Source organism: Carettochelys insculpta, chromosome 2 (genome assembly GCF_033958435.1).
Source record: "Carettochelys insculpta isolate YL-2023 chromosome 2, ASM3395843v1, whole genome shotgun sequence".
NCBI classification, from domain to species: domain Eukaryota; kingdom Metazoa; phylum Chordata; order Testudines; family Carettochelyidae; genus Carettochelys; species Carettochelys insculpta.
In genome coordinates, this window is record NC_134138.1 from 197,229,679 (window position 1) to 197,247,680 (window position 18,002).

Consider the following 18,002-nt stretch of genomic DNA (forward strand, 5'->3'; position numbering starts at 1 on the left):
GGATGAAGTTCACAGCTGTGCAGAGGACCCAGTACAAGTCTTATGCAGAAGTGTGACATAAGTGGTACATGGGCCCTGTGCAGGACTGTCTGCTCAGTAGCTAATCTCATCCAGTGAGTATTTGCTATACATATAACATGACTAAATCCTGTAATAATATTTCATTTCCCTGATTGTGTAGCATGGGGTTCATAAATAAGTCCTTTTTTTCTTTTCACACAATCTATCCATGAACATGTGTAACTGTTAAACAAAACTACTTTTGGACTGGAAAGAGCTTTTCGAAGTGGCCAAGAGAGGACTTCCAGTACAATTCCATATTTTAGCTATTAACCCATAGTGTACTGCTTTCCTCAAATATTCTTTGTGAATAAAAATACCCAAATGTTTGCAAAGCCAAGTGGCTGTGAAGTTCCCTGAAGAGTTTGGTATGCCATAGAGCAGGGGTCAGCAACCTTTCCAAGGCCGAGTGCTGAAACTTGACCTTTTGACCTCTGTGTACCATCCAAGTGCTGGTGGTACTTTTTAAATTCCCTAATAGTCCTACTTACAACAGCTTCATTGATACATAAATTAAGATGCAGAGCTTTAACGTTTAGGTGGTGGTTGGTAGTGTTAGCTGGTCTTGTGTTAATCCAGAGGCGACATGGCTTTGAGCAAGCTCCCAGCTGCAAGGGAGGAGAGGAGTGGGGCTGAGCTCCTGCCTCACATACCGATGAAAATCAGCTCGAGTGCCACTCTTTGAACCTGTGCCGGGGTTGCTGGCTGTTGCCACAGCGTATAGTACCTTACTCTGCAAATACTCTTGCTTATATGGCAAAAAACTACTTAACATGAGCAGAGAGCTGCAGATAGCACTAAGTGAATTGGCAGGTGTAATTCTTAATGTTCAAGAATACTTTATTCTGTCACCCTGTGCTACTTACGGAACACAGAAGTAAAGATAAATCCAGAATGAACATTTATTGTTGCTTGTAATGAAAAATAAATGTACCTACCAACAAATTACTGTAATAACTCTAACTTTTGCATAATGTTTACACCCAAAAGTTTGAACTGAATTAACATACTGTAAATCCTGGATACTTTTATTACCATAGGGTTGAGTGAAATTCAGTGTTATAAATACTAGGGATTTCTGTACAGTATCCAACTGTATGCAATAAATGCGGGTGGGACTTGGTAGGCAATTAAATCAGATGTTAATGCTCAGGCGGTCTTGTACTCTAGCTTACATGTATCTTCTGGGTAGGTGTCTTATTACCCATCTCCTAAGACATTTTAGAAACCCATAACATTTGAGTTAATGAAAAATGACCCTTAAGCATGACCAGAAGGTGATAGGCAGAAGCTAAATAAGAACATAAGAATGGCCATACTGGGTCAGACCAAAGGTCCATCCAGCCCAGTATCCTGTCTGCCAACAGTGCTCAGTGCCAGGTGCCCCAGAGGAGGTGAACCGAAGACAATGATCAAGCGATTTGTCTCCTGCCATCTGTCTCCAGCCTTTGACTAAAGGCTAGGGGTGCACCATACTTTACCCTTGGCTAATAGCCATTTATGGACCTAACCTCCAAAAATTTATCAAGCTCTTTTTTAAACTCTGTTAGAGTCCTGGCCTTCACAGCCTCCTCTGGCAAGGAGTTCCACAGGTTGACTGTGCTCTGTGTGAAGAAAAAATTTTCTTTTATTAGTTTTGAACCTACTACCTATTAATTTCATTTGGTGTCCTCTAGTTCTTATACTATGGGAACAAGTAAATACATTTTCAATATTCACTTTCTCCACACCATTCATGACTTTACATACCTCTATCATATCGCCCCTCAATCGCCTCTTTTCCAGACTGAAAAGTCCCAGTCTCTCTAGCCTCTCCTCATATGGGACCCTTTCCAAACCCTTACTCATTTTAGTTGCCCTTTTCTGAACTTTTTCTAACGCCAGTATAGTTTTTTTTGAGGTGAGGAGACCACATCTGCATGCAGTACTCAAGATGTGGGCGTACCATAGTTTTATATAGGGGAAGCATGATATTCTTTGTCTTATTCTCTATCCCTTTATTAATAATTCCTAACATCATCCTCTTTGCTTTACTGACTGCCGCTGCACACTGCCTGGATGTTTTCAGAGAACTATCCACTATAATTCCAAGATCCCTTTCCTGATCTGTTTGTAGCTAAATTTGCCGCCATCACATTGCATGTATAATTGGGGTTGTTTTTCCCAATGTGCATTACCTTACACTTACCCACATTAAATTTCATTTGCCATTTTGCTGCCCAGTCCCTCAGTTTGCTGAGATCTTTTTGAAGTTCTTCACAATCTACTTTGGTTTTGACTCTCCTGAACAGCTTGGTATCATCTGCAAACTTTGCCACCTCACTGCTTACCCCTTTCTCTCGATCATTGATGAACAAGTTGATCAGGATCGGTCCCAGGACTGACCCTTGGGGAACACCACTAGTTACCCCCCTCCATTGTCCTCTGGGCTAACACATTTAAACCTTGAAAAATGCACAATGAAATAGTCAATCAAAATTCAAAACCTTTAGATTTACATAATTAAAGATATTGGAGACTAAAGTTGATCTAAATACTTACTCAATTTTCTTGCCATAGGACTTAAGTGGGAAATAGAACATGTCGGTAAAGCCTGGGGGCAGGGGTTGCTCCTGACCGCTGTAAAGTTATGCAATATTAAAAATCTGCTCTCATCCTCCATTCGCCTCTCAACCCCTCGTCTTTCTCTTCCCTGTTCTTCAGCAATCTAACCTCACTTCCACTGGCCTTACACATACACCCTCCCCTCCAGTCAGTCAGTCCATCTATATGAAAGAGCAGCTCAGTGAGGACATGGCAGATTTGCAAGAAGAACCTCAGGGGGTTTGGTGACAAGCTTTTGCAGAGAAAGGGTGTGACACAGATAGGCCCTATGAGCCCCATTATTTTGTCCATGATCTGAGGGGAGGAAGAAGGGCAGGGTCAGCTTACTTGTCCCTGACAATCTTTGTCCATAGCCAGAATTTCTCCCTTTCTGGGACACTTACTCTGTCATGTATTGTTATGCTTTGGTGTTTGGATTTCTTTTGAAGAATTTTGGACGACATTTTAACTACATTGAATTTTTACTGTATCCATCAAACATGCATGAATACTGCAAAACATTTTCTTGAATTTTAAACAAATAAATGGTTTTGCCTTATGGGTGTTCTTTTTTGCTTTGCTTTCTGCAGACAGCCTTGTAATCAAATTTTCATTTCAATGTAAGAACTGGGGGACACCAAATGAAGTTAATGGGTGACAGGTTTAAAACTAATAAAAGGAAGTTCATCACACAGTACACAGTCAACCCGTGGAACTCCTTACCAGAGGAGGCTGTGAAGGCTAAAAAACAGTTAGATAAATTCATGGATGTTTGGCCCATTAACGGCTGTTAGCCAGGATGGGTAAGGAATGGTGTCCCTAGCCTCTGTTTGTCAGAGGCTGGAGATGGATTGTCACCTGTTTTGGTTCTTTGGCTCTGGAGCACTTGGCAGTGGCCACTGTCAGCAGACAGGATACGGGGCTAGATGAACCTTTGATCTGACCCAGTATGGTCATTCTTATTGTAGTATCCAAAGGTACTGAGACCTCATCTGGGGTGAGTGAAGTGTCTGCTCTACAGCCTCAGCTGAGAAGCAGCTGGCCTTTAGCTCCTGTGGTAGAGTGCAGGGCTTCAGACCCTATGCTCGCAGGTTCTGTCCCTGATGCCAGCAACCTGGGTCTGTCTGCGTTACATTATGTTCATGGATTTCTGCAGAAACCAGTAAGAGCCCAGGAGGCAGTGGAAGTGTTGGTAATGCTGCTAGACAATATTAACCTCCTGTGGTCCAGAAATCGGCACTGGTCAGGTCACTAGAATGCTGGACTAGAGAAGCTCAAGCTGTAACAGCAGTAAAAGTGACACATCACAGCTTTTTTCCTTTTAAAAAGAGTTCCTTTAACGGGCCTCATCCAGAACTGATAGTGGGTGTCTTTCCACAGAATACAATCTTCAGGGAGCTTTGGATAAGGTTTACAATGGCAACTGACGTAAGCTAAGCTTATACTAGGGAAATAAATCGACGTCAGATATGCAGTTATAGCAATGACGCAGGCACAGCTAGAATCAATGTATCAGAAATGACTAACTTCCCTCGTGAAGACTGAGCCTTCATAGTCTCCTGTCAATGCCCCTTACTCCATATAATAGTGTGGGGTCCAGGGGTCGATGCCTGGGCCCAGAGAGGTCAATTTTGCTGTGTCTTCACCAGATGCGCAAAATCAAACTCTGGAAGATTGACTGCCAGCACGTCCATCTTCCAGTAAGTAGACACGAGCCATTAGTGCATGTTCCTGTCCCCATGATACTCTGAATGTTGGCCATTTATTAGAGTAGAACTAGGGTTGGAACCTTAGTGACAAGTGGGCCAGTGAGCCACCTATGCCAGAAGGAGGATTGTCCTGTGTTTTTTGGATTTGGTTACTGTTGTGGAAGTATAAGAGTTACCATGTGACGTGGAAGTATAAAGGTTACATTGTAAAAACCACACTATGATACCATGTTGCCTCTGAGTTCAAGAGGGGGAAGTTATGCTGTGTGTAGGAATGTAGGGTGGGTTTGGATGGAGCCAGGTGTGCCTGGGAAAGCAGGAACCAGAGCAGTAGGTGCTAGACGGTAACTAATTAAGGTAACCAGAGAGTCATAAACAAGAGACTGGTGAAGGTGAAATGGAAATGAAGATACATGACTAGTCTCAGGGGCTATGTGGGGTGTGTGTGTCTGTTTGGTTTTTTTTTCTTTTCTCCTTTATTAACTTGCCTTCTTTTGTCTGTATAAATTGAGAGACCTGAGCCCTAAGTGGGGGGCTCACCTTTTTCTGAATGTATTAGCAGAGCAGCTTTGCTAATAAACAGTGTGGTCTGACAAATTGTGAGTCTCAAGTCTAACTTTGACAATTTGGAGGTTCCACCGAGATGGCAAACGTCTTCGCTGAGCCTGTGTGATCCCTGACTGCTTTTCAGGACGACTGTGGCAGCCGGTGCCTGGACATTTAGTCCTAGTGGTTCTCTGTGAGACGGAAAGGTGCACAACCGCAGCGCGGTCTACGCCATCGAACCTATTGGTTCCCACTCTGTTCTGGTAGGGGTCCCGGGATCTAACTTCTGGAATCTGGTCCTGATCAGGTAATTATCCTTTCTAGGTTTTGACGGGTCTGAGGACTGTCCTGTCTCTGTGTCTATCCGTCCTCCCTGTGGTGTGCTTGAGTCTGGGCGTCGTCTCCGTCCGGGGACTAGCTGACCAAGGGGTTCCCATCCCCGCGGTCCGGATAAGTGAAATCTGCACAATTGCAGCCGCACCACACCTTGGGTATAACCCCTGGTGTGAAAGCAAGGGCGATTGAGGCAGTAGCCTGTGGGCTCCTTTCTGTGTGTTGCACTAGGTACTGCTCTGACAAGCCCAAATTTCGTTCTTGTGTGAGTGGTGTGTGAAGTCCTCCTGGATGGGTAACCAGAGTCTAAGGTAGAACAGTTCCCAAACGGGACGCCGGCTCATTTTATGTATTTTAGAAAGGGTCCAGACTCTTGTAGATTTCTTGAGAAATGGTCTAAACTGACCCTGGAGAACCCCAAATTGCAGTGGCCACTGTTAGGTTCTTGGGACAAGGACTGAGCAAACGCCTTAAAAGACAAACTCGTCCTCCCAAAAACTAAATTGGCTAAAGGAGAGGTAGACTGCTTCTCGCAGTGGTGGGAAGAGGCAAATCATAGATGGAATCAAAGCTCACCTCTCTTAGAAATTCTGATGATAAATTAAAAGCCCAATTGGATGCAGTCTCTCCCACCACCAGTCCAAGCGCTCCTCTTTGCCCCATTCTGTGTAATGATCCAGATCAAACCCGACTCCCACCATACTCCTGCCCTAGTAAAGGGAAAGAAATGCCCTCAGTAACTACTGATGATGAAAGCGGTGATGAGAATGAGGAAGATACTCTCATTGGCCTCGCAGCCCTGCAAAATGTTATGAAAAGACAACCCAAATCAGACCACAAAAATTCTCCTGATCTCGCTACCTGGACAAGAGAATCTGATGGGAGGTTGAAAAAGGACTCTGATAAAAATGTTGTGGCACCTTTACGGGTCCTTAAGATGGAAGGAAGTGAGCCCGTCTGGAATTATAAACCCTGGAGCCGTGTGGAACTTTTGTCTATAGTTAAAGGTTTTCCTAAGCTGCAGGAAAATCCTATCAAATTTGCTGAGGAGTTTCTGTTAATCTGTTAACCCTCTGAGACAGAGCTTCTCCAACTGTGTAAACTGTTAGCCTTAACCGGTCAGTATGAAAAATGGTTGAGTGCTGCATACTGGCCAGCTGAGGCACACCATTCAACTATGAAAAGTACTGACCCAGATACTGCATATAGAGACGGGTGTAGGGCTCTTTGGAGCTGCCTGTATGAAGCCATTTTGAAAGTGTGGTCCCCTAAAACAAACTGGACAGCCATACGCTGCTGTAAACAAGGGCAAGGAGAGAGCCTGGGAGACTATCAGATCCAGCTAACGGATATTGTCCTACAACATTCAGGAATACAACAGCCTGATGTAAATGGACAGGGAGCCATGGCACATACATTTGTTGATGGCCTTCTCCCTGCTATAAGCAGTATGTTTGTAGGGAATGTGGCAGAAGGAATGCAGTGCTGCTGAAGGCTGGGAGGAATGAGTCTCCCAGAGGTCATCTGCATGAGAATGCAAAAGGTGTGCACGTGTGATACCTTTTCAGGCAAAGCCTAATGGGTAGCTAGTAAGTCATGAGATTTGGTCTATTGTAAACATGTAGTTGTAAAATCACAATTTAAGCTGACACAATGTGGGAGTTGTGAGATCTCACCAAAGCTCTGGGTTGTTGTGGGGGACAGGGCAGTTGCCTTAGCTGTGTAAGACATTGATTACACAGGGCTCCCTGGTTTAAAGCATTGTGAGAGAGAAGGGGAGGGTATGGATTGAGCCAGCTTGCTGAGTGCCTTGGCCCTGCCTATGCCTTGGCCATATAGCTATAAGCCTGGCTTGACTAACCCTCCCCACCTGTTGAAAGATAGAGCTGGATACTAGGGTGTTTGTGAAACCCCACACTAGAGATACCAAGAGCTGAAATCACAGAGTGGCAGCTGAGGCCACACAGAACTGAAATCACTGGGTTCTGCCTTAGGGCAGTCCCAAGCAGTGGGGTTAGGACTGGCAGACAACAGCAGGACCAGCGGGTGGCTGGTAGGAGCGGCGGCGACTGCTGGGCGGCCGGTAGGAGCGGCGGCGGACAATGGCGACCAGCGGGCGGCTGGTAGGAGCGGCAGCGGACGACGGCGACTGGCGGGTGGCCGGTAGGAGCGGCGGCGGACAACGGCGACTGGCAGACGGCTGGTGACAGCAAGGGGAGGCTACAGACAAGTGGACAGCTAGTATTGCCCTGGTGATGTATCTGTGGGCTTTGAGTTTGGGACTGCACCGCAGAGGGTACACCCTGTAACTGTGTGTGTGTGGAAAAGGGCCAAGAGCCCCAGCAAGAGATTGGGTTCTACTGCATATGGGGATGGTATCTGGGTAAAAGGGGTTTTGTCTCTTCTGTGCTGAGATATACTGCATCTGTCGCTGTAACCTTGGGGTAGGGTTACGGTCATTAAACAAGCCATTTCTATCTCAGACTCTGTGCTTGCAAGTGGGGGGAGAACCGCCTTACAGGCACCCAGCACGGGGGTGAAATTGTCCCAGGCCACTGGGTGGGGGCTCGAGCCGGTTGGTTGTATCCTGGATAGGAAAACCCCACAAGAGTTGAACCCAGCCCTTCTGGCAGGCATCTGGCGTTAACAGAAGGGTTACATGTTAAAACGAATAAGTGTCGGGTGGGAGACCGAGACCATGGACAAATTGCAGGCAGTAGCAGAGCATTGCTACCGCACTTTGAAGGGAAAGGAGGAGCAGTCCTCCCAAAGGTTAATGGCTCTGCAAATGCAGCACTACTCAGGGCAGAGCAGGCAGCACCGGGGACGTGGTCGGTGGCGGGGGGGTCGGCGCATGGGGCTGGACTTTCAGGGGTTTGTAATTACTGTAAGCAGCCTGGACACCAGAAGAACAAGTGTCCAAGCCAACCTAGTAACCATGCAGTGACCAGCTAAACTCTCTGCTGGTCCCGTCAGCTAATCCCCAACCCTACTTTGTGCCGCAACAATGACGGGATGCTGGGGAACCTCAGGAAATTTTAGCTCCCTTATTACCTCTATCCCCTACTGGGGAATGTGTCCTGACTATTAATGATCTTTCTCACCCTTTCCTTGTTGATACTGGAGCTTCTTTTTCTACAGTCCGTACCACTGACCTACCTGCGGTTCCCTGATCTGGAAAAACTGTCTCTGCTGTGAGCATTACGGGAATCCCTACCTCTTTTCCCCTTTCCAAACTTTTATCAGTTCAGGTTGGCCCCCTCTCTGGGGACCGTGCAGTCCTTCTCTCTGATTCCACTCCTGTAAATCTTCTGGGTTGGGATATGCTATGTAAACTTGGCTGTACTATTTATTGTTCCCCAGATGGTGTCTGTCTATAAATTCCTCAGTCTTCCCTGTGTGATTCTGCAGCCTCCCTGCTGTCCAAAACTTCCCTTTCCATGCTGGTTCCTTGTTGCCCCTTAGTCCAGTCCCTCGAATGCCTAATTTCACAGGTTCTGTTCTCTCTATGGCCATCACACCCGTCTGAAGTGGGCCGATTAAACACTGACCCTGTTCGCATTACTGTAGACGATTCCAAACCTCTGCCTTGCCTGTCTCCGTACCCTTTAAATCCTGAAGCAGAGGCTGGTATTGCTTCAGTTATAACCGCACTGAAAGAACTAGGCATTATTGTTCTCTGTTCCAGCCCCTGTAACGCCCCCATACTCCCAGTTCGAAAGGCTGACGGTAAATCATGGCGGTTTGTTCAGGATCTCTGAACTATTTAATCGCATTGTCATACCCACTCTTCCAGTAGTCCCTAATCCAGCCACAATACTGACTTCTATTCCGCCAGATGCAACCCATTTTACTGTTGTGGATTTGTGTTCTGCTTTATTCTCTGTCCCAGTTCACCCTGAGTCCCAGTATCTTTTTGCCTTTTCTTAAAAGGGTCAGCAATACACGCGGGCTATGCTTCCCCAGGGGTATACACAGAGCCCATCTTACTTTTCTCAAGCCCAAGCCAGAGATCTTGCTGACCTGGTTTTCCCATCAGGGTCTACATTGATCCAATATGTAGATGACTTACTCCTCTGTTCCCCTTCGTTGTCTGCCTCAGAAACTGATTCGTTGGTGCTACTTACTGCCTTAGCAAACAAGGGTCATAAGGCTTCCCCCTCTAAATTGCAGCTCTGCCAAACCTCTGTCACATACCTTGGCTTTCTTCTTTCCCAGGGCTCCCGTACACTCTCTCCCACCTGGGTTTAAGCCATCCTTAGCTTTCCCCAACCTCGCTCTCCACACCAGGTCAGAAAGTTTTTAGGCATGACAGGTTTCTGCAGGCAATGGATTCCCCAGTATGCTTCTCTTGCTAAACTGCTCCAGGAGCTTACTTGGTTCTCTGTGCCTGACCCCATGCTGTGGTCCCCAGAAGCAAACACTGCCTTTACTTCTCTTAAACAGAGCTTAGCTTCTGCCCCTGCCTTAGGATTACCTGACTATTACAAGCTTTTCACCCTTTTCTATCATGAACAATCTGCTTGTGCTCTCGGGGTCGTTACCCAAGAGCATGGTGACAAAAATTGCCCCGTAGCTTATTTCTCTGCCACCTTGGATCCTGTTGCCCAGGGTTTACCCCCCTGCCTGCATGCTGTAGCCACCGCAGCAAGCCTTGGAACCCTGGTGGAAGGGTCCATACCAGGTACTGCTCATTACCCAGACAGCTGTTAAGCTATCCAGCATTGCAGCATGGATTCATGCTTCACAGTGTAAGAAAGCACCATCACCAGTGGACCAAGCACCACCTCAGGACCCCACAGAGCCAATTTTGGCTCCAGAAGAAGACGCAGAGGAACAGCCTGCAATACCTTACAACCTACGCCCCCGTAAGGGTTGCCAGAAGGAGACCGTAAGCAGATAACAGGACCTGAGAAGAAGCAATAGTGAGCCTAGCGCCTGCTGCCTGGTGGACATAAAATCATGACTGTGTGGTTCCCTCAAGAGAGGTTGTCAGAACCAGAAAAGGTCTTGCCTCCAACATGTGCCCCTGGTGGAACCTAATCCTCGGCTACTGGTGTCTTAAGGTCTGGGGAATCCGAAGTGACAATGACAATTCTTTTAGTCAGCAGCAAGCGTGGATAGCTCAGACTCTCAATATCTCTAATTGCTGGGTCTGCAGCCACATCCCAGCTCACTCACGAGCTAGCGTCCCCATCATGGCAATTCCTCTTAATTCCTCAGACCTCACCGAAGGACCTCATCCACTTGAAAAGACGTGGAAAAGAAATGACACTTGGGGACTGGTGAGAACAAATGCTTCTAAATGGGTAAGTGTAGTGGAGGGAAAGGGCCACTGGTGCTGGGTACGTAATGGGACAGGGCTGAATTTAGGGAGGAGCAGCTGTCTCCAATATATTGGCTACGTCTACACGTGCCCCAAACTTCGAAATGGCCAAGCAAATGGCCATTTCGAAGTTTACTAATGAAGCGCTGAAATGCATATTCAGCGCTTCATTAGCATGCAGGCGGCCGCAGCACTTCGAAATTGACGCGCCTCGCCGCCGTGCGTCTCGTCCAGACGGGGCTCCTTTTCAAAAGGATGCCACCTACTTCGAAGTCCCATTATTCCCATGAGGGACTTTGAAGTAGGTGGGGTCCTTTCGAAAAGGAGCCCCGTCTGGACAAGACGCGCGGCGGCAAGGAGTGTCAATTTCGAAGTGCAGCTGCCGCCCGCATGCTAATAAAGGGCTGAATATGCATTTCAGCGCTTCATTAGTAAACTTCGAAATGGCCATTTGCATGGCCATTTTGAAGTTTGGGGCACATGTAGACACGGCCATTGTGTCCCATGGTATATGGGACTATCCAAATAAGATTGGAGAATAGCGAACTGGCTATGGGGATATGAATTTTTTCTCAACCTGGGATCAAACACGAAAATCAATCTCTTGCTCCCCCTACAGCCTCCCTGAGAAAAACAATACAATCTTTCAATGCCATGCAAATGTTACCGCTCCCCGCAAGGAAGATTATCCTGTGCCCTTCGAGGGATATTACTCCTCTTTTTTATAGATGCCTATCTGTCAAATAGATGCAGCCAACCTTTCCCAGCTTTCATAGGGCATCATTGGGTCTGTGGGACCAGCTAAATGGTCGGGTATTTGTTATCTTGCGCAGCTTTTCCTGCAATTCCGTGTGCTTCAATCCCTCCCATGAAATTCCCTCCGTAATTTTAGGCGAAAAAGGAGAGATTTGTCAGATGCCCAACGGTATGTGGATAACACAAGCCCTTTGATCTGGGAAGAGGCTATTGGTGGTTCCTTTGTCCCAACTGGAGGAGAAATACACCATGCAAAAAGGCTCTTAAGACTACAAGCAGTTGCTGAAATCGTGGCAAATGAAACCGGAGGAAGTTTAAAGGCTCAGGCCAAAGAAGCAGGAGCGGTCCGACAGGTGGCCCTCCAAAACCATGAGGCTTTAGATATAATACTAGCAGCAAAAGGAGGGACCTGCGCCCTCATTGGAACAGAGTGCTGTGTATATATACCTGATAATACCAATGATGTAATAAATCGTGCTAGCCACTTGGAGCAAATTGCATACCTTCCCCACGAAGAGCCAAGTTCCTTGTGGAAATGGCTAAGTAGCTTATTTAGTTCCCCTAGCCTATGAAACTGGTTGTTTCAAGGAATTCTGACTATCTCATTTGGAATTTGTAATGATTTTTGTATGTTTCCAATTAATCTCTTGTTGTATCCAAAGCTGTGTTAGACACACCATCCAGTGGGTTACCCCTAACCAGAGTGCTAACCTGATGGTTTTAAATATCACTGATTGAAAGTAATAAAAAGGAACAGTTAATGTATGTAGCCCAGTAATTGTTGGTCATAGGCGTAGCTTGATCAAAAGGAGGGATTGTGGAAATATAAGAGTTACTTTGTAAAAATCACACTATGATACAATGTTGCCTCTGAGTTCAAGAGGGGCAAGTTATGCTGTGTGTAGGAATGTAGGGTGGGTTTGGATGGAGCCAGGTGTGCCTGGGAAAGCAGGAACCAGAGCAGTAGGTGCTAGACTGTAATTAATTAAGGTAACCAGAGAGTCATAAACAGGAGACTGCTGAAGGTGAAATGGAAATAAAGATACATGACTAGTCTCAGGGGCTGTGGGGTGTGTGGGTGTGTCTGGGTTTTTTTTTTTTCTTTTCTTCTTTGTTTATTAACTTGCCTTCTTTTGTCTGTATAAATTGAGAGACCTGAGCCCTAAGCAGGGGGCTCACCTTCTTCTGAATGCATTAGCAGAGCAGCTTTGCTAATAAACAGAGTGGTCTGACAAATTGTGAGTCTCGAATCTAACGTTGACATTGTGGAATCTTTTATTGGCTTTCATAGGTGCAATACAACAGAGAGCTTCTGCTTTGTAGATATTGTAAAATGTCAATGGACTGCTGACTATCCACCCTCAGAGAAAGTCTGTCCAAAATCAGTAAATAAAAATATATGTATTTAGACTGTGTTGTGTGAGTAGCGGAAGCCAACCTGAATAATGCTCTTTTTATTATTCATATGAAATACTATTACATTTTTGTACTTTGATCAGTTCAGTTCCAAATGAAAATGGACCTCCTGATGTGTGGGTGAAATGATTTGACTTGCAGTGGAATCCAAGAGGGGAGTAATTCATGATTATTCAGCTGGTGGGTTTATACACTTCACTGGGACAAACTGATCCCTAATATAGCCTATTGATTTCAGTTAAGTAAAATAAGGCACATTATCTGTTCCAATTATTTTAAGAATAACAACACACAGACCAGCATCTGATGAAGTGAGTCTGTGCTCACGAAAGCTCATCCTCAAAACTTTTCTGTTAGTCTACAAGGTGCCACGGGACCCTTCACTGCTGCTAACGCACAGCAGTAATACTCAGCGTTACTGAGATGCTTAGGCTAACTTTGTTATGTGGCTTATGGATACGAACTAGAGATGCTTCTTAATCTCTTGATCCAGGCTGTCTAGAACTTTGGGGTTGGTCAAACTTTCAATCCAAAGTGTTTCAAAATCTGTATTCAAATCTGAATTTTGTAGTTTCTGTCCAGCACTAATAGGAACATCCACAGGTGTGATGTAGAATAGCAACAACTCCAAATGACATCAATGAGATGTTTTCCAGCACTTTTAAAACCAAACGCATACTGTTTAAATTAGAGTATAGAGCTGAGGAGAAGATGGATAACCTTTGTGGAGAAGCTTGGAATCCTGAAAAACTACCTTTCTCTCATATACAGGTTGAACCTCTCTAGTCTGGCACCCTCAGGACCTGACCGGTGCCGAAAGAGAATTTACTGGACCACAGGAGGTCAATATTGTCTAGCAGAATTACCAACATGCTTCCACTGCATACTGGGCTCTTAGAAGACATTTGGGGTGAATTACAGCTAAATAACAGCACAGAACACTGAGAGCCAGGACTGGTGGCTGTAAATAGACTTTATGGGACCATGGGAAACTTGGCCACAGCCAGGATGATTGGTTATCTGGCTAGCTAAAATCATGTTGGGTTTCAGATGTTGCCAGATGAGAGAGTGCCAGACTAGAGAGCTTCATCTTGTATTTGCATTAGCTATAAAAAGACTATAAAGAGGTTAGTTACCCTTTTGTAGACTAATAAGAAATGATGAAAGACTTCCATCTAGCAGCTTTTTACACCTTCACTTCTGATAATGTAGCTTGTAAACTGTGCTGTGCTGCTCCAGAAGCTTGGCAGGTGGGCGGAGGGGGAATTTTCTCAAGACAATTGACAATTTTCTGATTGCTAATGGTTAGACATTGACTTAAAACCTGAACTATGAGGTTTAAATATGATAGAAAACCTTCTGGAAAATATAACAAACCTTATGTATTCTCATTATGAATAAAAGTACCCAATCCCATTTTGCTAAATTCTTGGCCTCAATGAAGTCCTGTGGAAGTCTGAGGACTATTAGCCTCTTCCAACTTCTCAAGTAGCACCTTTCATGTCCCCCTTCAATCAGAAAGTAAGCTCCCAGCTCATCATCTGTAGAGACAGCTGCGAGGTAGGCAGAACCATGAGCAGAGTGGATATAGCAGAAAGTGAAATCTAAGGCAGTGAGGGGTAACCGGGCTACAGAATGGGCCACGTGAGTGGCCTTCTTTCATCTCAGTGAGTCACCAGATTGTCATAATCAAGGTGGTCTCCTAGGATAGGACAGTTTTGTGAACGGCTCGCATACGTAGATCTTGGGGAGGGGTTGCCAATTAAGTTGTAGCAGCCCTTTGACTGGATGCAGAGGGAATGCGTGGCTTTCACAAAGCTATGTGCAATCTGCACACACCTCCCTTCATGTGGCCTTGCTTTAAATGCATGTCACTTTGTAATACCGCTAGGAAAAAGTAACAGGTGACAACCAGTAGAATCTGACAATCCTGTGCATGGGCAAAGGTAAACAAAATGTCTCATAGGCCACACACACACAACATCAGTGGGCTGCAGGTTGTCCACCACAGCGCTAAGGAAAAGGAGTGGAGCTGGAAAAGGAGTTTGTGCAAGTCAAGCAACTAAAGGAGATTGGTCTGTGGTTGCTGAAGGGTATTAAATAGACTAATAAGGGAGGAACAGAAAGAGGGCACTGAAAGGGAGGCAGAAAGGGAAACTAGCAGGGATCCCACAGAATGGCCATGTTAGCCACTACAAACCAATTTTGGGCAGTCAGGATGTTTTCCTAATTGCTACATTCCCCCATAGCCTTGGGGGAAAGGAGAGAGAGAGGTTTCTCACTTTCTTCCTTGCAGCTCTTGGCTCACCGTCTGCATCTGCTAGGACATGCAAAACCAGCATACTGTCTGTCCTACACCTTAGTAACTGCCGGAAGAGGGACTTTTCCCTGGGAGAGGAAGATGGAGCCCTCAGGCTGTGGGGAGCTCAAGCAGCAAAATTGAATTATTTTTGCTAACTGGCCCTAGGTGGTGGTTGCACTTACCACAACTTTCCCTTTTGAGGGAAGTGCAGTAGTTGGTGGCTCCTTAAAAGCCTGGAGGGAAGTTGTCCATTCACTCTGCCAAGCTTATCTGGGGAGAGTGGTATGAGGTGCAGCAGTTCATAGGACACAGTGGTGAGGTTGCATTTGTTAAAAGTGCTTTGTATTTCTTTAGTAGTATATATGTACCAGAAGATGCACTGGTTGCAATTTTAGCCCCATTTTACTAATCAATAACATAAATGGACATGGAAAATATGGATTAGCTATTGCTCTAGTGCAGTAATAATGTACATGCTGACTTTTTTAAAGAATATTTTATGCTAATTTAATGTGTTTTGAGACCCAATCCTATTAACACTCGAGATACAAAATTCCTACTGAAGTTAATGGGAATTTGGCACGTGGAATGCTTACAATTATCAGATACCGTGGAACCAATGTAAGTGATAGGAAGGTCAGTGATGACGTGTGTTATATTGGGGTTTTAATGTTGCTTAGCTGGGAACGGTCTATTGTTCAAATTAATACCATTTTCTGAAGTTGTGTGTCACATATGCAAAAAGCAGTGGCATCCTTTGTTAAAACAGAGGGGAGTATTGGCTTGAGGGATCTTCACAGAAGCATGTTCTCTATTTTATTTGTATAGAATGCAACATTTGAGTGTAAATGGACCAATTTAGTTTTATAATTATTCCTTTCAAGCACTGTGCTTTTTTCCATTAAATGGAGAAGAGTAAATGGACCTCATAATGAGATTTGACTTTAACATTGGGCAGTTATATGTAGGAAATCAGAAAAATAAAGCACTAAGTTTTCTAAGTGCTATGCAGCAATTTTATAAGTAAAGGTCCTAATTACACATACAATATAACATGTGAAAGAATGTCAAACTATTATCAAATTAGTTATGCAGTAGATTTCATTATTAAGTGATCAGTGGGGGAAAATTTACATATGATAAGTAACAAAGTTGTGGCATGCTGCATTATTTAGTTAATTGTTCATGAACATTCTGAGATGTTGTGCAAAAATCTTTCTTGTATATAATTTTCCTGCAATTTAAAGAAAACTTAAATATGAGGACAAACGTGGAAAACAAAAATATATTCATTCCAAAAGCTACTAATCCATTAACTGGGCCCTGTGCAGCTAGAGTCCACCTACTGGTGATACAGAAATCACAGTCCTTTTTAAAACGACATCAAAATCAGCTACAATGGAAATGACCAAGAAAGAGCGAAGGCAAACTGTTAAAGAGAATAGTCATTTAAACACAGATGACAGATAACTATCGAATAAAATTACAAAAATTAAAAATGGGTTTGTTTTCAAAATATGTCCATTTTTTTCATTGTATCTGTCCTTTTTGAAATATCCTGGCATGTGGGTGGGATGCCTAAGTTTAGGCATATTACTATATCCTCAGTCAGTGGAACACAACTGAGTTAAAGAACCTATAAGCTCTGAAATGGGGAGTCTCTAACAAGTGATGGATGGTCATACAAATGACCAGTTCAAGAGCTTTTTAATAGTGGGAATCACTCGTACAGCTAGCTACTTTCTTCAAAGTCTAGAAGATGAAGAGATTTTGAAAAGGAAAGTAAAGAGGAAGTTTTAAGAAGAGGAAAGCTCTGGGCTTTTTAAAATCAAAACTAAATGGCCTTATATTTTGTCAGATCATTCCAATAATCCATTGATCTAGTATTGTCCATCAATCAGCGACCTGTACCTGTTTAACCAGTAGCTTCAAATCATGCTGATCTTTCTGTCTATCATTCAACTCACTGTATTAATTATTAGCCTATTCAATTGCTTTTATCAAAGCAAGTGTATGCATGCTAAATGGGACAGATGCAAAAGTTGGGGATTTCTACAGGCACTAAATGAATGCTGAAAAGAATTGTATGTGACAGGAACTTAAATTTCCTTCATTTTATCCTTCTCAATCTCTTCCTTCCAGTTCCCTTCCCAATCAGCTTATGTAAAGTGCAAAAGGGTTTTAAATTTTAAATTAAATGTCTTCCCAAACATAGAAAGTTATTTGTAATGATAATTTCACCCCACAGAGACATATGAGCACAACCTGGGAGGGGGGAGCAGGGTGTGGGGCAGGGAAAAGTGCTTGAAATATGATTCTGTGATGTGTACAGAGCGGTGAGACATTGTTTTAAGTATCAATGAGTATTCCATTGGGAGAGAGAAAGAGAGCGAGAGAGAAGAAGGGGGAACTTTGTCTATCAGCTGGCAATTAGTACAGTTGAGGTCACAGAAGAGCAGACTACCAGAAATGGAAAAAAAATGTGTTGGGCCAATTTTATCACTGTTGTGATTTCAATGGAGATTACATGATTCTGAGTTTTTGGAAGATTACTGGATCTTTATGGACCTTTTAATTTGTTATCAGTCTCAGGACAAGTGGGAATCGGCCATTGTCCATATCCATACAAATGGTCCTATTAAGTTTGGAAGAGGATTAAGCTTGCACAGGACTCAGGCCTTCTGACAGAGGTTGTGGGGAGCAAAAGGGGTGACTGCCCTGGGCCCAGTGATTCAGAAGTGTCTGGGATTCCTGGCCATCACTGCTGCTACTGTGGCAGTGGCAGCAGCTGGAGTCCTGGGTCCTTTTAAATTGCCATGGGAGCCCTGGATGGCATGCTATGTGTGATGCTAAGGGCTGGTGTGTGTGTGTGTGTGTGTGTGTGTGTGTGTGTGTGTGTGTGTGTGTGTTTGCAGGGGGGTGGGGATGATTTGCAGTGTGGTCCAGGGGGCGCTGGCAGCTTTATGCCCCA

The 18,002-nt window shown here is 44.6% G+C and overlaps 1 protein-coding gene across 1 annotated transcript in view; it reads right to left on the reverse strand.

The window, feature by feature from the left end:
• BFSP2 (beaded filament structural protein 2) overlaps positions 1 to 18,002 on the reverse strand; it is a 47,063-nt gene that overhangs the window by 24,700 nt on the left and 4,361 nt on the right. The gene's annotated exons all lie outside the window — the stretch shown is intronic.